The sequence below is a fragment of the Mustela nivalis genome (assembly GCF_964662115.1).
Source record: "Mustela nivalis genome assembly, chromosome: 13".
Taxonomy (NCBI): Eukaryota; Metazoa; Chordata; class Mammalia; order Carnivora; family Mustelidae; genus Mustela; species Mustela nivalis.
This window is the reverse complement of record NC_139032.1, coordinates 22,177,580-22,195,754: the sequence shown is the minus strand read 5'-3', so window position 1 is coordinate 22,195,754 and position 18,175 is coordinate 22,177,580. Positions and strand designations below refer to the sequence as shown.

General features: G+C 41.6%; 1 pseudogene across 1 annotated transcript; it reads right to left on the bottom strand.

Annotated features, from left to right (window-relative positions):
- Nucleotides 1-226: 226 nt before the first annotated feature.
- On the bottom strand, nucleotides 227-18,012 carry LOC309847263 (spermatogenesis-associated protein 31D4-like; annotated as a pseudogene). The gene is made up of 3 exons: nucleotides 17,623-18,012; nucleotides 17,058-17,194; nucleotides 227-3,768 (listed from the first exon to the last, which is right to left on the bottom strand). The product of its transcript is annotated as a spermatogenesis-associated protein 31D4-like (transcript).
- Between the last annotated feature and the right edge of the window lie 163 nt (nucleotides 18,013-18,175).

Genomic DNA, 18,175 nt, shown 5'->3' with positions numbered 1-18,175 from the left:
GGTAGTGAGCTTGTGAGCTTCAGGAGGCAGATCACGCCCAAAAGTAGCCACACTTTCAACTGGGTCTTGGTGCTGCGCTAAGGTGGACATGAACTTGGCTTTATGCTGGGGACTTTCTTGATGCCCTGAGATTTTTTTCTTGGAATTGATTCACTGAGAAAATTGCCTCATCTTTTTTCTGAAGTAACTTTCAAGAGGAAACTGTTCATTTTGTGACATAGTTGAGGAAGCATGCTCTAATTTTCTGTCCTCAGTATGGAGGCTCTCCTCTCTGCCTACAGATGTCCCTTCTCCTGAGTCCTCACTTCTGCATTTTCTTACTTTGGGTTCCTGAGGACTATTTTCTTTGCACTTTTACTTTGTGAGAAATTTGTAGGCTGGCCCTTACAGAAGGCCAGTTTTGAGGCCCAATATTCCTCCTTCTCCTCCGTGCTAATTCTGCTGTCCTTCATTTGGACGTGCAGCACCTGGGATGCTTCCATGTCCCCACTGCACACACTCTGGGACTGTCAGTGAAGCCTTGGAAGTCAAACTATTTGAAGGAAGGGGCATGTCAGTGGGACATCCTTGAGCCTGGTTATGCTCCTCACTCTCTAGTTTAAACTTTAACTCACTCAGGATCTGTCTTTTCAGATCTGATACTTTAGAATCTAGGGAAACCAGTATTTTTGGTGAGGGGTGTTCGGTGGTGAGGGCAGTTTCTACTTAACTCATGTTGACATCATCTTGGAGCTTCCCAACTCACTGCTTGTCAAGGTGTCACAAGATTGGGATTGAAGGGTACAGAGATCCTTGGTGTCGAATATATCCCTGGACAGGTTGGACATAGCAAAATGTTGTAAGTTCTTCTCCACCATCACTTTGCCCTGTTGCATTTCTACTATGTTACTGGAACTCACATTCTCATGCTTTGGCTCATGTCCAGCCCCAGCTTGACTTGTGGGTACCTCTGGGCCACATGTGTTGTATTGTCCAGTCTCACTGGTTCTCACTTGAGCTCTGATGCTCTGTGGAAGGAGCTGAAAAGTCTGGCTGCCCCACTCAGCTATCGGGGTACACTCTGCAGTCTTATGGTCAGTGTCAGAGTGTGATGCCTTCAGGCCCCACTTTCCTTCATTGCCCACAGATGACATAGCGGGGAGAGGATGATCTGCAGTGGGGACTGACTTTGTTGTTCTCACCCTGTTTCCCAAAAAAGGTTTAGAACTTCCCTCAAGGGGTTTTAAAAACTCAGCTTTGGAATCCACCCCAGAAATATGCATGGCTGAGGAGGAAAAGTCAAATTGGGGGAAAGGCCAAGTTTTGGCTTCTCTCAACATATAGAATTTTATGGATTCAAGAACCCTGAGGGGTACACCCCACCTCTCACTCATGTGAAATCTAATAATATGAGCCTCTAACACCTGCCATGTACTGGGATCAAGAAAAGAATGCTCTAGAGTGATGCTCTGGCCGTAAACCCTACCCACCATGTCTTTTTAGAATCTGTGTTTTCTGGAGCAGTCTGGGAACTCCCAGAGAAAGGCAATGTATTGTCATCAGCTAGTCAAGAATAAAACACACCTATAGGAATCCTACCGGCAGTGATCTGCCAAAACTTCTTGCTCATATGTAAACTAAGAATACTTTTCACTTCATTCTGGTCTGTGTCCTTCCTTGAGACATTTAATAATTCATTCCCTGAGTAATTCCTTGAATGACACACACAGTTCCTTGTTGTTTCCAAGGCAGCCCTCAGACCCTTCACTAGGTGGCATTCTGAGATCCTCTGTGGGCTGTCTTCTGGACTCTTCTCCAGGATATACCCAAGATTCCTCCTCATATCCTTTCTTAGCTGAAACGTTGTTTGGACCCTCTCATGGAAACTTCTGGGGAGACTCAATTCAGTCTTTGCTAGATCCCTGTTACTATGGCCCTGGATCTCAGAGAATTATAAGCGAACATGTCTGTCTTTTTGCTGAGAGAGTTCTGATAATGTATGCTGAGGCTCCATCACTGCTAGGGAGTCTAGATTTCTAGAGTCATGGAGGCACCAGCGTGGGATTACCATCCTTGGGTTATGTAACTCCAGTGTTCTGGGGTTCACAGATAATATGAAAATGGCCAGGAAGGATGGAGACTGGTACATAGGCATGGGATGACTGGCTAACCAATGGAAGGTTGGGAGCTTGAGGGCAAATGGTTTCTTTAGGTTCTGGAACACAGGAACTAAAGCCCACAAACTTTCCTGTTGCTTCTGCAACATGTGCCTTCCCAGGTGTTGATTTTCAGTCAAGACAGGAGAATCTGATTCATTCTTGGATCTATGGAAAGACACTTCACAGTCCCTAATCTGGGATGAAGAAGGTGGTATGATTGGGAGGCAGGATTGAAAATGGGTGTGAGTGTTCACATTAGTGAAAGGTAGGGGTGGGGCGGGGACAGGGTTTGAGGCAAAGATTGGGGATATACAATGGGAAGAGGAAATGGTTGGGAATGAGGAAGTGGTGGAGGTGCTTGCATTTTGGTGGTAGAAATATTGTGAATTCCATTGAATAAGACAAAGTGAGACTCTGGTAGGGAAATACTACTAGAAAACAGGAGAGTGGCTACTAAGGACTCACTGTGCAAAGAAGGAAGACCCCAGAAGAGCTGGCTATATTTCTGATGCAAGTTTTCTGCCAAAGCCTTGACATAGAGGATCTGTTGATAGAGAGCTGCTCTGGTTTGCCTTCAGGGTTCCAACCAATTTTGGAGGCTGTGGTGACCTGTACATCAAGAGGATGCAACAAATTCCCTAAAGATGTCCATTAGTATTCTGACCACATTTGTTCGGAAAATGGCACCTCCTCTTTTACTTTCTTCTCTAAAATCTGGAAGGCCATTCTCTTCTCCATTTGTCTCTCCAAGAGGGCCTGGATGTTAAGGCAGGAAAAGAAATTCCACTGGCCTCCTTGTGTTTAGTAACAGAGTCTCTCCTGAGATAGGTGTCTGGGTTGATGGAGGTAGACTTGCTCTTGCTGAAAATTGGAGTGATAATGTGGGGAGGAACATGTTCTTGGCATGGACCTGCCAATAGGAGAATTCTGAACTCGATGGGTTTGAACAGTCACTACCTTTAATTGGTGGGACATATAGACAACCCACCGGGGCTATCTAGATATGACTTCTCAGGAACAGGTTTCAGTGAGATGGAAATTGATTTAGATTGAGTCACAGTTAAAAGGCAGTCTGGCAGTGGTGAAACAGACTTGGTGGTACACATGATGACAAGCAAAGGAATCAGTGGGATTCCTTGTCTAAGACAGATGTGGTAAGAGATTGTTATCTTGTGAAATGGTGGGGTCAAGTGTGGAGATGGTATTCAGAGGTAAAGTGGCCTCTGGTTGTCTGAGCATTATATGGTAGGAAAGGAGGAAAGGCACGGGGTAGAAGTATAGAATGGTTCTCTGGGAATTAAGAATCCTAGGCTTTTGGCTCTAGTGGGAGGGAGTACCTAGTGGTGAGGGTAAGAAAAAGTCAGCTAAAGGGGTCATTGGGTTAGGTGAGAAGATGGAAGCGATTGGGGGAAGACTCAGGCAAAGAGCCTGGTATTAGGTCTGGAGCAACTGCAGAGAAGTGAGGAGACGAAGTGAATGATGACTCAGTCCCAGAAGCTGTAGGAACCAAGAGGGAGTAGAATCTTCCAGGGCCTCTGGAACAGCAGTTGTGTTGTTACACAACCCACAGAATGGGTCTGGACATAATAGTTGATGAAAATGGATGATATCATGACGTTGGCCTAGGGGGCTGTGAAAGACAGGAGTTACAAAGCTGCAGCCAGGACCTGAGGAAACATATGTGACCCTGGCAGGTCTGGCAAAGGTAGCCCCCACTTACCAATATCCCTAAGACTCAAATTCTGAGAATTTTCCATCCCATGTCAATCCCAGGCTTCCCTGAGGCCCTAGAAATACATAAACTCTGCTTAAAAGAGGGGTACAGGAAAGAAGGTAATGTTTACTCACCTTTACACAAGAGAAAGCACCTTTCTTGCCTCCTTTACTTCTCCCTGGCAAGTTTTCCACCCTGGGAAACCAGGAGAATGATGAAGATAGAAGCGAGAAATCTTATAAAAGACTGAATATAGTGTCCTTTAAAGATATCCTTGGTAGATTCGACTAGGAAAGCTCCAAGAATTAGGATACAAGGTCACATGCTAAATGATAATAATAAGACTTGCATTATTTGATCATTCACAATGGGCTTTTGTATATATTATCTATCCCATGTGTTACTGAAAACTGCCCTATGTGAAACATAAGTCAACGGTTACCTCAAAGAGGAAGCTGAGTATCCATGATGTCACAGGTCTTTCACAAAGTCTCAGAACTTCAGAAGTTCTGACTCTTAACGTCTCACATGGCCACGTATTGGATAGCACCCATTGCCCAGATCCATTACTGCTTCATGCTCAGTCATGGTCAGAGCAGGGAATCTGAGAAGGGTTTTGCACTCTGACTGCATTTTCATGAGCCTCTCCTCTGAGGCCTCTGTTTTCTGAGAGGGAATGTGTCTAGCAGCTGGCATCCTCAGAGATCATGGACTAGGCCCTCATGGAAAGGACAGGAAGGGCCAGCCTTGGAGAGCTCAGGTGGAATAGGCAGAACCTTACCTTTCAGAGTCCCACCTTCCCTCCTCTTGGCTCTGCCCTGACGCTAGAATGAAAAGAAAAGAATGAGGGGTGGGGACTCATCTCTCACTCTTCTCTCAGAAATGGAGATATTCTTGATCCAAGAATACCAGGACTTTATTTTAATTTACAGAATTTTGTGTTCCTTGCTTTTCTCAATTTTTAGGGTGATAAAATATTTTCCATATTTACTTTGAAAAACAAAGGAGGATTTTATTTGGGAGGTCCACACTTGATATTCTCACTCAGAAGTTCTTTGTTCAATCAGGACATAGAAACTGAAGCCTGAGAGTCACATCTGTGCTCCCTTAGGTAGACCCTGTATCCTAGGCTATAGCTCAGACCCCAGTCTCTTCTCAGAGGCTCAGCACTGTTCTCCTGATCAGCCCAACATAAAGGCAGGCTTGATTGAGTGATGCTTGACATCATAATGTGACTCATGATCAAGACCTGGGAAAATTTGTTTATTTACACAGACCTCATACTCTCCAAATAACCCAATTTAGAACTGAAGAATCATTATGTTTGGGCTCTTACTCAAGACCCACCACCATACCCAAATAGACTATGAGTTTCAAGTAGAAACCTTAGTGCTTCCTTAATCCTTCGCCCTATCAGATCTCTTTTCCTAGAGGAATTAATGTCTATTCTTTCTTTAGACTTCCCATTTTAGGTGTTTCTCTGACCCTACCAAACTCATTTAGAAATGTGGGAAGAGGAAGAGGAAAATAGTCATTCTCTGAAGGGCAACTTCTGGTTCCAGATCTAATATTTAAAAAGCCTGGGAGGGGCACCTGGGTGGCTCAGTGGGTTAAAAACCTCTGCCTTTGGCACCCGTCATGATCCCAGGGTCCTGGGATTGAGCCCCACATCGGGCTCTCTGCTCAGTGGGAAGCCTGCTTCCTCCTCTTTCTCTGCCTTCTTCTCTGCCTACTTGTGATCTCTGTCAAATAAATAAAATCTTTTAAAAAATAAATAAATAAAATAAAATAAAAAGCCTGGGAGTCATCACTTCAGTCTGTGAAAGAAGCAAAAATGCTGAACAGACTAAAACCCAATGACATTTCTTGGAACCATAGTGGTAAAGCACTACCTCAAATCTTCTGAGAGTGTCAGTGCAGAAAATCATACCTAAGATTCACTTACCTGAAACAGAAGGCACTGGAGGCTCAACACAGCTCTCCTGGTAGGAACACTTAAACTGACACTTTGACAAATTGCTTGAGGATGCATATGGGCTATCATGAGAGTGAGAAACTCCTGGGATCATAATCTAATGGGGGAACCCCCATTTATTTATGGGTTACATTACCAGTAACCCAACCTAGTTCTTACAATAGAGTTACAAAAAAAAAAAAAAATGCTCAAGTTTCTGTCAGGGGAATGTAGTGTTGGAGAGAAAAGAGAAAGGTAACCCATTCTGAAAACATTGTGAAGTATTCCCAGAGTGTTTTCCATAACATAAACCTACTCAATGGGAAAAGCCTACCAGAGTGTTGTGCCCCATGGGAGAAGGTAAATTACCCAAACACAGCAGCCCCCTCTAGGCTTCCTTTCTCATTGACAGAGTGGAACAAAACAAAACAAAAACCTTTAAACACTAGTGAACATCATAGTCCAGGGACATAAGCCCATTAAAAGATGAATGATTAATCATATTTCCTCCCCTGACACCTTGCTACAGTATTGATGGCTCTGGTGTAGGAACAGGCTCATAGCTAAACAGAGCTGCAAGGTATAGTTTCTATTTAGGGAAAGTTAGGGAAACCTAAAGACACTAGGGGAGACAAAAACAAGGACATTAGAGGAAACTGCAGGCTCTGATATGCATAGCTACCATAAATATTGAACCCACCTCAACACCTGACCTGATTAACGTAATATTTCACATTAAAGATCTGTTTATTTCAGTTCTGATTACTTAAGACATCATGTTTAGCTTTCAAAGAAACTTTGAAAGCCATGCTAAAGGCAAGAAAAAGCAAACTGATAAGACAAACCAAGCATCAGGTACATATTCAGATATGACAAATTTCAGAATTCTCGTATGTGGAATCTAAAATAACCACAATTATTATGTAAAGGGCTCTAATGGAAAAGGTATACAACATACAAAACATACAAGAACAGCCAACAGAGCAAAATTCCCTGAAAGAATCAAAAGGAAATGTTAGAAAACAAAAGCATTATGACAAATGAACAGTGCCTTTGATTGACTTATCTGTAGGTTCCATACAGTAAGGAAAGAATATATGAGTTTGCATATATGACAGTAGAAACTTTCCAAATTGAAATATAAAGAGAAAAAAGAATTTTATTAGTGCTAATCTAGAATATCCAATCTAGATAAATCTAGAATATCCAAGAACTGTGTTTCAAACTGTATAATAGATATGTAATTGGAATACCAGAAGAAGACAGAACAGAAAAAATGTTTGAAGTAATAATGGCCAAGGATTTCCCAAGATTAATAAGTTAGTGATACATTTTGGAAGTTCAGAGTACACCAAGCAGAGAAATACTAAAAAAGTCTATACCTGGACAAATCATATTCAAACTGTAGGAAAATGAAAGATAAAATTTTGAAAGAATCCAGGGGGAAATATAAACCCTACCTCTAGAGGAAAAAACATATAAACTATGACATATTATCATAAACCATGAAACGAAGAAATTGGAGTGAAATGTTTAGTGTTGAAAGAAACAACCATCAATCCAAAATTTTATATCTAGTGATATTATCCTGCAAAAGTAAAAAAGAAATAAAAACGTACACAAATAAAATAGGGAATTCATCAGCAACAGACCTACTGTGCATAAATGTTAAAAGAAGTTCTTTGAGGAGAAGGAAAATAACTCAGATCTACATAAAGGAAATGAAGGAATAAATGATGATCAAATAAAACTTTAATTTATCTTATTCTCAGTTGTCCTAATAATAATAATGTGTTGGGTGATTTTAGTATATGGATAAGTAAAATGAATGGCATCAATGCTACAAGGGACAGGAGGAATTGGACACTCCTACACTATGAAGTGTTATAACATTTTATGTAAGTGGACTTAAGAGTATTTGTAAATATATATTACAAACACTGGGACAACCACTAAAAGACTTTAAAACAGAATAATTGAAAGACTAACAAAAGCGAGAAAATACAATTATATATAATACTTGTTTAAAAGCAGAAAAAGAGGGGAAGGAGAGGTATAATGAATAGCAAACAGTACAGACAAGATAAAGATATTAATCCTACTATACCTAAAATACACCTGGGACACCTGGGTGGCTCAGTAGGTTAAGTGGCTGCTTTCGGCTCAGGTCATGTTCCCGGGGTCCTAGGACTGAACCCTGCATGGGACTCCCTGGTCAGTGGAGAGCTTGCTTTTCCCTCTCCATCTGTCTGCTGCTCTGCCTACTTGTGCTGTCTCTCTCTCTCTCTGTGTCAAATAAATAAATAAAACCTTAAAAAAAAATAATATCACTAAGTGGAACTGGTCTAAATTCACCAATTAAAAGAGGAGACTGTCAGAGCACATTAAAAAAAAGAACTAATTTTATGTTGTCTATAAAATATTCACTTTAAATATAAAGATACAGACAGATTAAAAACAAAGAAACAGAAAAAAATATACCATGCTAACACTAATGAAAAGAAAATAGGGGTAACTCTATTATTTTGGACAGACTTCACAACAGGAAAATTATCAGGGGTAAAGAAACGCATTATATAACCAACAAAGAGGTCAATTATCCTAGAAGATAGAACACTCGCTAACAGGTACACATGTAAAAACATAGTGTCAAAATATGTGAAGCAGAAACTAGTATAATTGCAAAAAAAAAAAAAGAAAAAAATGGATGAATCCACTGATATTGTTGGAGATCTCAGCAGCACTCTCTCAGAAATGGGCAGATTCAGCAGGCAGAAAACCAGTAAAGATAAAGTTGACCCAAACAACATCATCAATCACCTTGCTGTAATTGACATTTATAGAATACCTCATCCAACCACAGAATACACATACTTCTCAAGCTCACATGGAACATTCGCTAAGAGGGACCATATTTAGAACCACAAAACACACCTTAACAAATATAAAATAGAAATCACACACATGGCAATTCACAGACCTGTACCTCTAGAACTAATAATACATTATATGTTAATATAAATTTTTTTAAAAAATTAAAAAAAAAAAAAAAAGAAATCACACACAGTATGTTTTCAGACCATAGTAGACTTAAACTAGAAATCAACTACAGAAAGATAGCTGGAAATCCCAACATGTTTAGATTAGATTAAATGACACACAACTAATACACAGGCCAAGAAAGGAGACTAAAAAGAAAAAAAAATATTTTAAACCAAATGAAAATTAAAATACTACTGAAGGGGCACTTGGGTGGCTCAATCAGTTAAGCATCTGGCTCTTGGTCTCAGGTCAGGTCTTGATCTCAGGGTCATGAGTTCAAGCCTGTCTTGGGTTCTACACTGAGTATAGAGACTCATAAAATAAAATAAAATAGAAAAAAAAAACTACTTAAAATTTGTAAGATTCAGCAAAAGCATCATTTGGAAGTTGTTTTCAAATTCATCTATTTGAAAAGAAAGATTTACTATCTCTGAGGGGCTTTACTTACCTGATTGACATCTCTGTTTCCAAAATACTGGTAAACATGGTTTCCTCTTTTGGTAGCACAGCACCAGAAGGAGGAGCCCCACCCGACCCAGGAAGGCAAGGATGGGAAGACTGAGCAAGTGTAATTGGAGTTCAGCCATGGTGCAATAAGGCTTCTCAGACAAAGATGATTCACATCATTGCAAGTGCACTCCTGCCTCAGGCAGCTGGACATGGAGAATCCATGTGCTAGACAAGAATTTCATGCCCACATCACAGGGCTTTAGTATAGACACCAAAGGTTCCTGAGTGCTGGGGAGGGGACAGCACAGGAGAGAGAGACTCACATGCAACCCTTCCCCCACTATCCAGCCCAGCAGATGTGTCCATCCTTCCTGGCCTGTTAGATGCCTCCAACCTACCTTCCTGCTCTACCTAGTCACATATCATATATTTACCTTAGTGAAATGTTCTCAGTCCCCTGTTACCCTGATATTACCTGAGACCCTTCTCTCTACTTGATGATCTCACTTTGAACCTCAATTCATCTCTGAAGGTTTGCTCTACCCCGGGATTTACACCCTCAAGATCTACTCTGCCTTCAGCTGCAGCTCTCCCTCATGCATTTTTCCCTGTATGAAGTCAGAAATAGACTCAGCTGCAGCCCCACTCCCATAGATCCTCAAAAGTATCCAAAAGTTCACTAAAAAGCATGAGAAAGCAGAACAGCCTGTACCAAGCAACAGAAAGCATGACAAAGAGGGAGACAAGGGCAGGACACACCCATGGAACTGAGGCAAACAACTTAAAAACTTTGAGTAATTCTTTCATTTCCCCAAATCCCTCTTAGGCTATTCACGCCCTACAGGTTCTCTTCCACGCGTATTGTGTCTGTCCCTCCTGCTCCTTTTTCCCTCTCTGTCAAGTCGCCTTTCTCCCCCTAACATTTTTAAAGGTTCCTTTATTTTACAGAGCAAGGGTGCTGCATCACAGCAGACCAAACTCACCTTGATCTAGGAAGTGAGCTCGAGCACAACTGTAACTATACCTAGCAATACCTTTTGGTTTTTTGAATGACACCTATGTTTATTTCTTCCATGAAAACTGTTTTTCCCACATAGTTTCTACCTTTTCACCAAAATACCTTATTGTCATCTCTACCATTGTTAAATACTAATGTCATTTTTGTTGATGGTTATATGTATTTATTTCTCTCCCCACGCTACCTAGTCATTTAATAGTTGGAACCAGTATGACTTCATATTTAGATTATAAACTATTGAAATTAAGCCATGTATCATTTCTTACTTGACTTGCCTACATTCCCTCGCTGATGAATCAGTCTTGGCCCTAGACACCCAATCCTTTCCCACCCAGTCGTTAGCCCTAGACACCCAAACCTTCCTGTGAGGGTTTGCCAGTAATGACAGCCTTCTTTTCCTCTCTTAACCTGTGTCCACAGCTTCACCATTGTCTCTCCCAAAGGAAAGCACACTTCTAGCCCGCCCCACTTCACATACCCTCCCTTGACTGCAGGACGAATGTACGTTAAGAAAAATCCCTCCACATATCTTTGAATTTCTGGAATTGTTTTTAAACAGAAAGTGTGGTCTTAACTGTCCCTAAGACCCCTAGGTCTCACAACTATAAAAGCATACTTTAAAGTCTGAGCAAGATTAGCTCCACCCAAAAAAATTTTCAGGTGAAAAGGGGTTATAAATATGGCACATCGAATTGATTTTTCAAACCAGGCCTTGTTTTAAAAGAGGCTGAGAAACTGATCCCAATTAAAGGAAAACTAAAGATACACAGCAACTGGATGTAGTATGTCATTTGCTGTAGTATGTCATCCTAGACTAACTCCTATAAGGAGGTTTACACACACACACACACACACACACACACACACACCGGACATTACTTGATAAGTTGATAAAAATGGAATTTGAGTGGGAGATTAGTTAAAAGTTAAAAAAAACAAAAATAAACGCCTGAGCCTTTAGCTCAGGTCATGATCTTAGGGTCCTGGGACTCAGTTCTGCAAGATTCCCTGCTTAGCCGGGAGTTTGCTTCTCCCTCACCCTGCTGCTCCCCCTGTTTGTGCTCTCTCTCACTCTCTCTCTTACAAATAAATAAAATTTAAAAAATGAAAAAAAAAAAGTTTAAGATCAATGTGAAATTTGCCATAGGAGATTACTGTGCTGTCAGAGAATATTCTTTTTAATAAGAAATACTCTATGAAATATTCAGGGAGAAAGTATGTGATGCATGAAATATATTCTCAAATATTCAAGAATGTATGCATAATTTTCATATGCATATATGTGTTTTATATGTAGAGAAGGTGAAGGAGAAAAAGAGATTGTAAACAGGTCGAAATCTTAATACGTACATCTGGATAAAGGTATATGGCTTTACCATCTATGGCTTTACCATCTATGCAACTTTTCCACAACTTTAAAGATTTTATTTATTTATTTGACAGAGATCACAAGTAGGCAGAGAGGCAGGCAAAGAGAGGGAAGGAAGAAGGCTCCCCACTGAACAGAGAGCCCAATGCTGGGCTCGATCCCAGGACCCCAGGATCATGACCTGCGCCGAAGGCAACAGCTTTAACCCACTGAGCCACCCAGGTGCCCCACCACAACTTTATTTTTAAATACATTTTAAAAATGAATTTAACCCAACCTTTGAGATTTCTGGCTTTGATTTCAGAAACTATTGTCTCCACCATTCCCTGACCCCAGATGTGTGCAATGCTAACTTTAAAACAGTTGTCTCGGGCGCCTGGGTGGCTCAGTGCTGAGCAGGGAGCCCGCTTCCCTCTTTCTCTCTCTCTGCCTGCCTCTCCATCTACTTGTGATTTCTTTCTGTCAAATAAATAAATAAAATCTTTAAAAAAAAAAAAAAAACAGTTGTCTCAGATTCTGTCCAATACAAGAAACCTGGGATCCTCTTTGCACATTTGAAACATGCTAATATTTCAACAGAGTTTTACAAAACTGGCAAAGACCACCCCCCTCGAAAAAAAAGAAAAAAAGATTTTAGAAGTTACATGCTATATAAAACAAACAACAAAGAACAATAGTTCAACATGGTTACCAACATGGAACCCCTAATTCTTTTTTCTCTAGTGCCACCAGGTTGCATGTCTCATGGGTTTTGCAGTGTGAATTGATTTGCCAGCACTTCCTTTGCTCTGCGAGTCAGTTTGCACTCCTCCACCAGATTTCCATCTTCCAAAACTGTGTTGACAACTTTTGTCCTTTATGCTCCCCTTCTTTTCATCCTTAAGCATTAATTTTTAAATCCTTCACTTGTTTTAACAGCTTTATTGAAATACAGTGCACATACCATAAAATTTACCCATTTAACATGTATAATTCCTTGATTTTCAGTATAAGCATCACCACAGTCAATTTTAAAACATTGTCATGACTTAAGAGAAACAAATCTGCAACCTTTTGCTATCATTCTCCTCCCCCCTCCTTCCTCCAACTCTAAGATGAATCTACTTTCTGTTTCTAGATTTCCCTATTCTGGACACTTCATGTGAATGGAATCATATGTGGTCATTAGTGACTGGCTTCTTTCATTTAACGTGTATTCAAGGTTATCCCTGTTTTGGCTTTTTGATTCCAAAAAATATTATATCATAGGGATATGTTATATTTTATTTACCCATTTCTCAGTTGACAGATGTTTGAATTGTTTCCATCTTTTGACCTCATAAATAAGATAGCTATGAACATTTGTTTACAAGTTTTTGTGTAGACCCATGTTTTCATTTCTTGTGAGAATATACCAAGAAGTGGAACTGCTGGGTCCTATGTTCACCCTATGCCTAACATTTTTAACAACTGCCATACTGTTTTCTAAAATAGCTGTACCATTTTTCATTCCCACCAACATTGTGAGGGGGTTCTAATTTCTTCACATTCCCACCAACATTTCTATTCATTTTGATTTCAGTCATCCTTGTGGGTTTGAAGGTTTGGTAAATATTTTGATTTGCATTTTCCTGATGATTAATGATATTGAGCAGTTTTCATCTAATCTTTTACTTTTAATGCCATTTTGAAAAGAGGGGAGTTTTTGATCTACTTCATTTAAGGTGAAACATAGTAGTTTATTTGGAAAATAACAGGACATATTTTTCTTCTAAATATTGAAAACACATAGTGTCAAGTCTTTAACAACATATACAGTTTTCCTCTTGACTTTTTGCAATTACAGTTACTGAGTGATTAAGGACAATGAAATTCTGCCCTGAATTTGCTCTGTAAGATTACTTCTTGTGTGGGGTTGAGGAATTCACTCAAATGGCTCCTCAGGGTTGACTATAAGGCAGAGCAGAACTGATTGCCAAAGCCTCTAAAGCCCAGTGCCTTTTTGTCACCAATTCTATGGAATTGAAGGGTGTTCCACAGGTGATGAATATCAAAGAAATGTGAGAGCTTTGACGTGGACACATAGCATATGTCTCAGAGATGGATGGCAAGATTTAAAAGGGCGTTTCCTCTTTAATCAGTGTATGGACCCCACCCAATGATAACAGTGCAAGTTGGGTGACAGATATGTGGGAAGTTATATTGTTCTATGTGCTCTTGGACATGTTTAAACATTTCTGTAGTGAAAATCATTAAAAAAAAAAAAAGAGATGTTGGGTGCCTCATAAGGACAGGGTGTAGGGGTCAGGAGGAGACCTGGCAAGGGTAGATCAGTCCATCAAGACTAGAAGTTAACTCTCTCTCAATAAAGACACTTCAGAAAAGTATATTTCCTTTGAGATTGGGAAGGAATCCTCTTTCCATATAATAGGAAGATGAAAAGAAGAATGGGGAGATTTTTTGGGAAGGATTTGAGTTTGTTTTATTTTTTGAGAGGCTCAATCACTGCTTTCTTGCCCCTCTGTGAACTGTGGTCCAGTACATCTGCTGGGCAAGTGAAGATGGCCTAGGTTTGAGGAAAATAAAGGAAATTTGAAATAGATCTGAGGGCCACCCTGGGTGTCTCAGTCAGTTAAGAATCTGCCTTCAGTTCAGGCAATGACCCTGATGTCCTGGGATTGAGTCCTGCTCCTTGCTTGGCAGAAAGCCTGCTTCTCCCTCTACCTCTGCCAGTACTCCTGATTGTGCTCCTGCTCTCTCTCAAATGAAATTTAAAATAAAACAAATTAGATCTGAGAACACTGAGGAGAGAATGTACTAAGGAAATAGTGACCTAACTCCATTTATTTTGCTCACCTTAGTGCGACTTGGATAAGGATTTGTGGAATGAATGAATGATTTCCAGGTAGTGCTGGGGCTGAAATTCATGTGGCATCAATAGACTCAATTGTGAGTAGACTCAGTTTTGACATGGGAGATTTAATCCAATGGTCATCAGTTACATTCAGAAAGGCACTTCCAAAAAGGCAGAGGATTAGATTCTTCCAGACAGGAAGAACTGAAGGGAATTAGATGGGGTCCACTTGTACTGGAGCCTGTTTTTTTTGTTTGTTGGTTGGTTGTTTTTTTTTTTTTTTTTAATTGAAGAATGGCTGATGCAATATCACATTAGTGTCAGGTATACAACTCTATGCTGTGCTGTGCTCACTGCAACTGCAGCTACCACATGTCACCAGATAACACTGTTATAGTACCATGGACTCTATTTCCTATGCTGGACTGGTGCTTTTTACATGTTGGTTACCCGACAACCCATCAGTGAGGAAAGGAAGAACAAGGCCTTGCTGGATAGGCAAGAAGTGGAAAGTGGATGATGTGGAGTAGAAAAATTAACAGGGACATATAAGCTGGAAGGACAGGGGCATGAGGAAAAGGAACAGAATGTCAGACTATAGTATTCCCAGTGGCAGAAGTATTGCCAGTAATAAGCTCTATGGGTGGCGTGAAGTACACTGGATTGGCCACAATGGACCCTAAAATGAGATTATGTAGGAATCAGCAGGCTGCGTTATTGGCTGGTCTGTCTGCATAGATGTTAGAGCCGCCTGTACCTCCTCCTCACTTCTTCAGTTCCGTGCCCGGGGCCCCTTCCCACCTATTGTCCCCCTCAGGGCCTCCACTGCATCAAATCTGCATTCTTTCTGTGACCCTAACATTCAGATAGTGTAGGGTCAATGATAACCTGGACAAAAAGCTATAAGTGTGGTAGTGAGAGAGGTCATGGACACCTGGTTTTCTGTTTTAGCCCTGAGCAGTCCTGAGACTGTCCAGAAGACTACCTCAGGTGTTCTCTAGCACACTCACCCCATTTTGAGTCCCAGTCTGAGGTGGAGTTGCCTTCCCTCCAGAGTCCTGTTGTAAGTGTGGGAATGTGTGTCATCATGCCCTCCCCCCGCAAAAAAAAAGCATTCCGTGGAGTTCCATGATAAGCCCCCAAACATCTGTATCCTGGTACACAGTCTAGAACTCACCTCTGGTTCAGAAGTTGCACGTCTTCTGGGGAAGAGCTACCATGGCTCTACTAAGGCCGTGAATATTGAAGGTGGCAAACCGCCATCCTAGCCATAGTAAAGGCCGTATCTTATATATTGTCATCAAGTGTGGATGGAAGGCAGGCACCAAGATCACCTTCCCCCAAAGGGGATGCCATGCCTGACAGCCTGCAGGTATTGCTTGCATACTCAAGGAACAGAACCATGCCTTTTTGGTATAAGGCATTGGTAGGCTGTGCCAGATTCCAGTCTGCCTCAAAGTGGTGGTGCCTGGATCAGACTGAGGAAGGAGGGGAGAGGGACAGGGTCCTGAGAAGGGGATGATTAGACATAAACTTTTGTTCTACCAGCAAGGTCCCTCTTTCACCTTTTCATTTCATCAAAGGTGTCTTATCCTGGAAGGTGGTAGCTGCCTTGTCAACATTCCTATCACTAACAGCTACAGCATTCCTATCACTAACAGCTAAATGATGCTTTTGTTCTGCAAAAAACATCCTCAGTCCAGCAGCCTGAAGAACCACCCAGGAAAGGGAAGCACTTCCACTGGAAACCTCAATGTCAAGTTTAGTGTGACTAACAGGAAAGATTCTTCAGCATCATCTAGGGTATTCTCTGATGCTACCCCAACCAGCCCCAAATCAACCCAAACAATACCCCGCCTCCTGAAAACACATTGAGTTTACCCACCTGTGGAATCCTCAGATCACTGACTTCCAAATAATGATTAAGCTACTGTAACACAATAACAGTGAAGAAACAACAGTGGCTTAATCATTATTTTCTGAAAACTATACCTGTCTTTGATCTTCCTCAGATATAGACGACTTGCTGTAAAAGATGGAAAACATTCAGTGAGGGGAGAGGTGTGAGCTACTATACAATTTCAGGGAGTCTAAGCCATGGGACAGGAGAGAGAGTGCATCTCCTCAAACTTCATCAGAGAGGGAATGGGCTTTTGGGGGCTTTTGGGGGCACATGATACATATTTCTCAAGAACTCCACGAGATTGGTCGCCTTTTAGAAACCAAAGGAAGCAATCAGTAACAGCAGGAACTGAGTTCCCCAAAACCCATGCTCCCAAGACAGTACACAGAACAGACATAACTATTAGGGAAATATTTATTCCTCACAAGCGATTATTTTGGTGTAGGAAATGACCCCCCCCCCAAACCCTCTCACTGGAAATTCTGGAGAAGTTTTCTATCTAAATAGTAGAGATACATCTCTGCACACAGTTCCTTCAGGAGTCCTGAGAGTGACGGGAGGCCATAGGGCAGCCTGATGCCCTCAGGCAGCATTTGGGTGGGGCGCAGGCTCCCTGAAGGGATGGAGAGGGGATACCTCTGACACAGAAGCTGGTCCTGAAATGCCACAGCTTTCTGAGGCTGTCTGTCCTTGTTTCTGAGCTGTCTGTTACTTCCAGTAAGGCCTTGGCCAGCAAAAATGGCTTCTTGCTGGCAGGACCCGGTATTCGTCACCTTATGAGCATTAACCCTGTAGTTGAAAGGGTACCTTGGGGCAGGCTGTACCTGGGCCTGCACTTGTGTTTTCTGCTGAGTTTCCCCAAAGTTGGTTGGGGAGGGAATGGGCTACTGAAGGCAGGTGCTGCCTATTGCATGCCGATGCCTCATTCTCTCCTCTTGGAACTTCCCAACGGCTGTCATGATTTTCTGAGCTTTGGGCATCCCAGTAAAGGCAGCCTGCTTTCCACAGATGATAGGGGACTGGGCTTCTCCTGGGAGTTTTGCCTTTTACATTTTTTCCCAGGAGGAAGCCATTGCAAAATATCCTTCATTTTTTTACTGAAAAGGCTTTCAGAAGGAAGCTGACCCTTCTGTGAAAGGCTTTCAGGAGGCAGCTAACTCTTCTGTGATAGGGTCTGGGAAGGCTGGCTTCACAGCTTTACCTTCAATTTCACGTCCTGAGTAGGGAACCTCTTCAATGCCACATATTTAGTAGGGAAACTGTTCTCCATTAGGATGTTCCCAGTCTTGCATCCCCTTCTCCAAGCTCTTGTGCCTTGGAGCCCCGAGGCCTCATGGTCTTTGCAGCTGGTGGGGTGGGGGGTCTTATTCTGGCACTTCCTTAAGACAGGCTTAGGGACCCAGGGCTCCTGCTGTTGTTCCATAGTAATTCCTGTGTCCTCTGGATGGACATGCAGCACCTGGGAAGCTCTTGTGTCCCCGAGGGAGACACCCTGGGCATGAGTCAGTGAGGCCTTATAAATCAAATAATCTGAGGCAGGGGGCAGTCCAGTGCATTGGGCTTGAGCCTGGCTATGCTCCCTGTTCTTCATCGTAAGCTTTAACTCATTCAACGATTGTTCTTTGAGATTCAGTGATTTAGGATCTTGCGGAATTGTTATGTTTGTTGGGATGCTGGTTTTGACTTATTTCACTTTATAATTTGGGAGATAACTGGCTTGTTGGATGTCAAGATGCTAGGTTGTGATTGATATG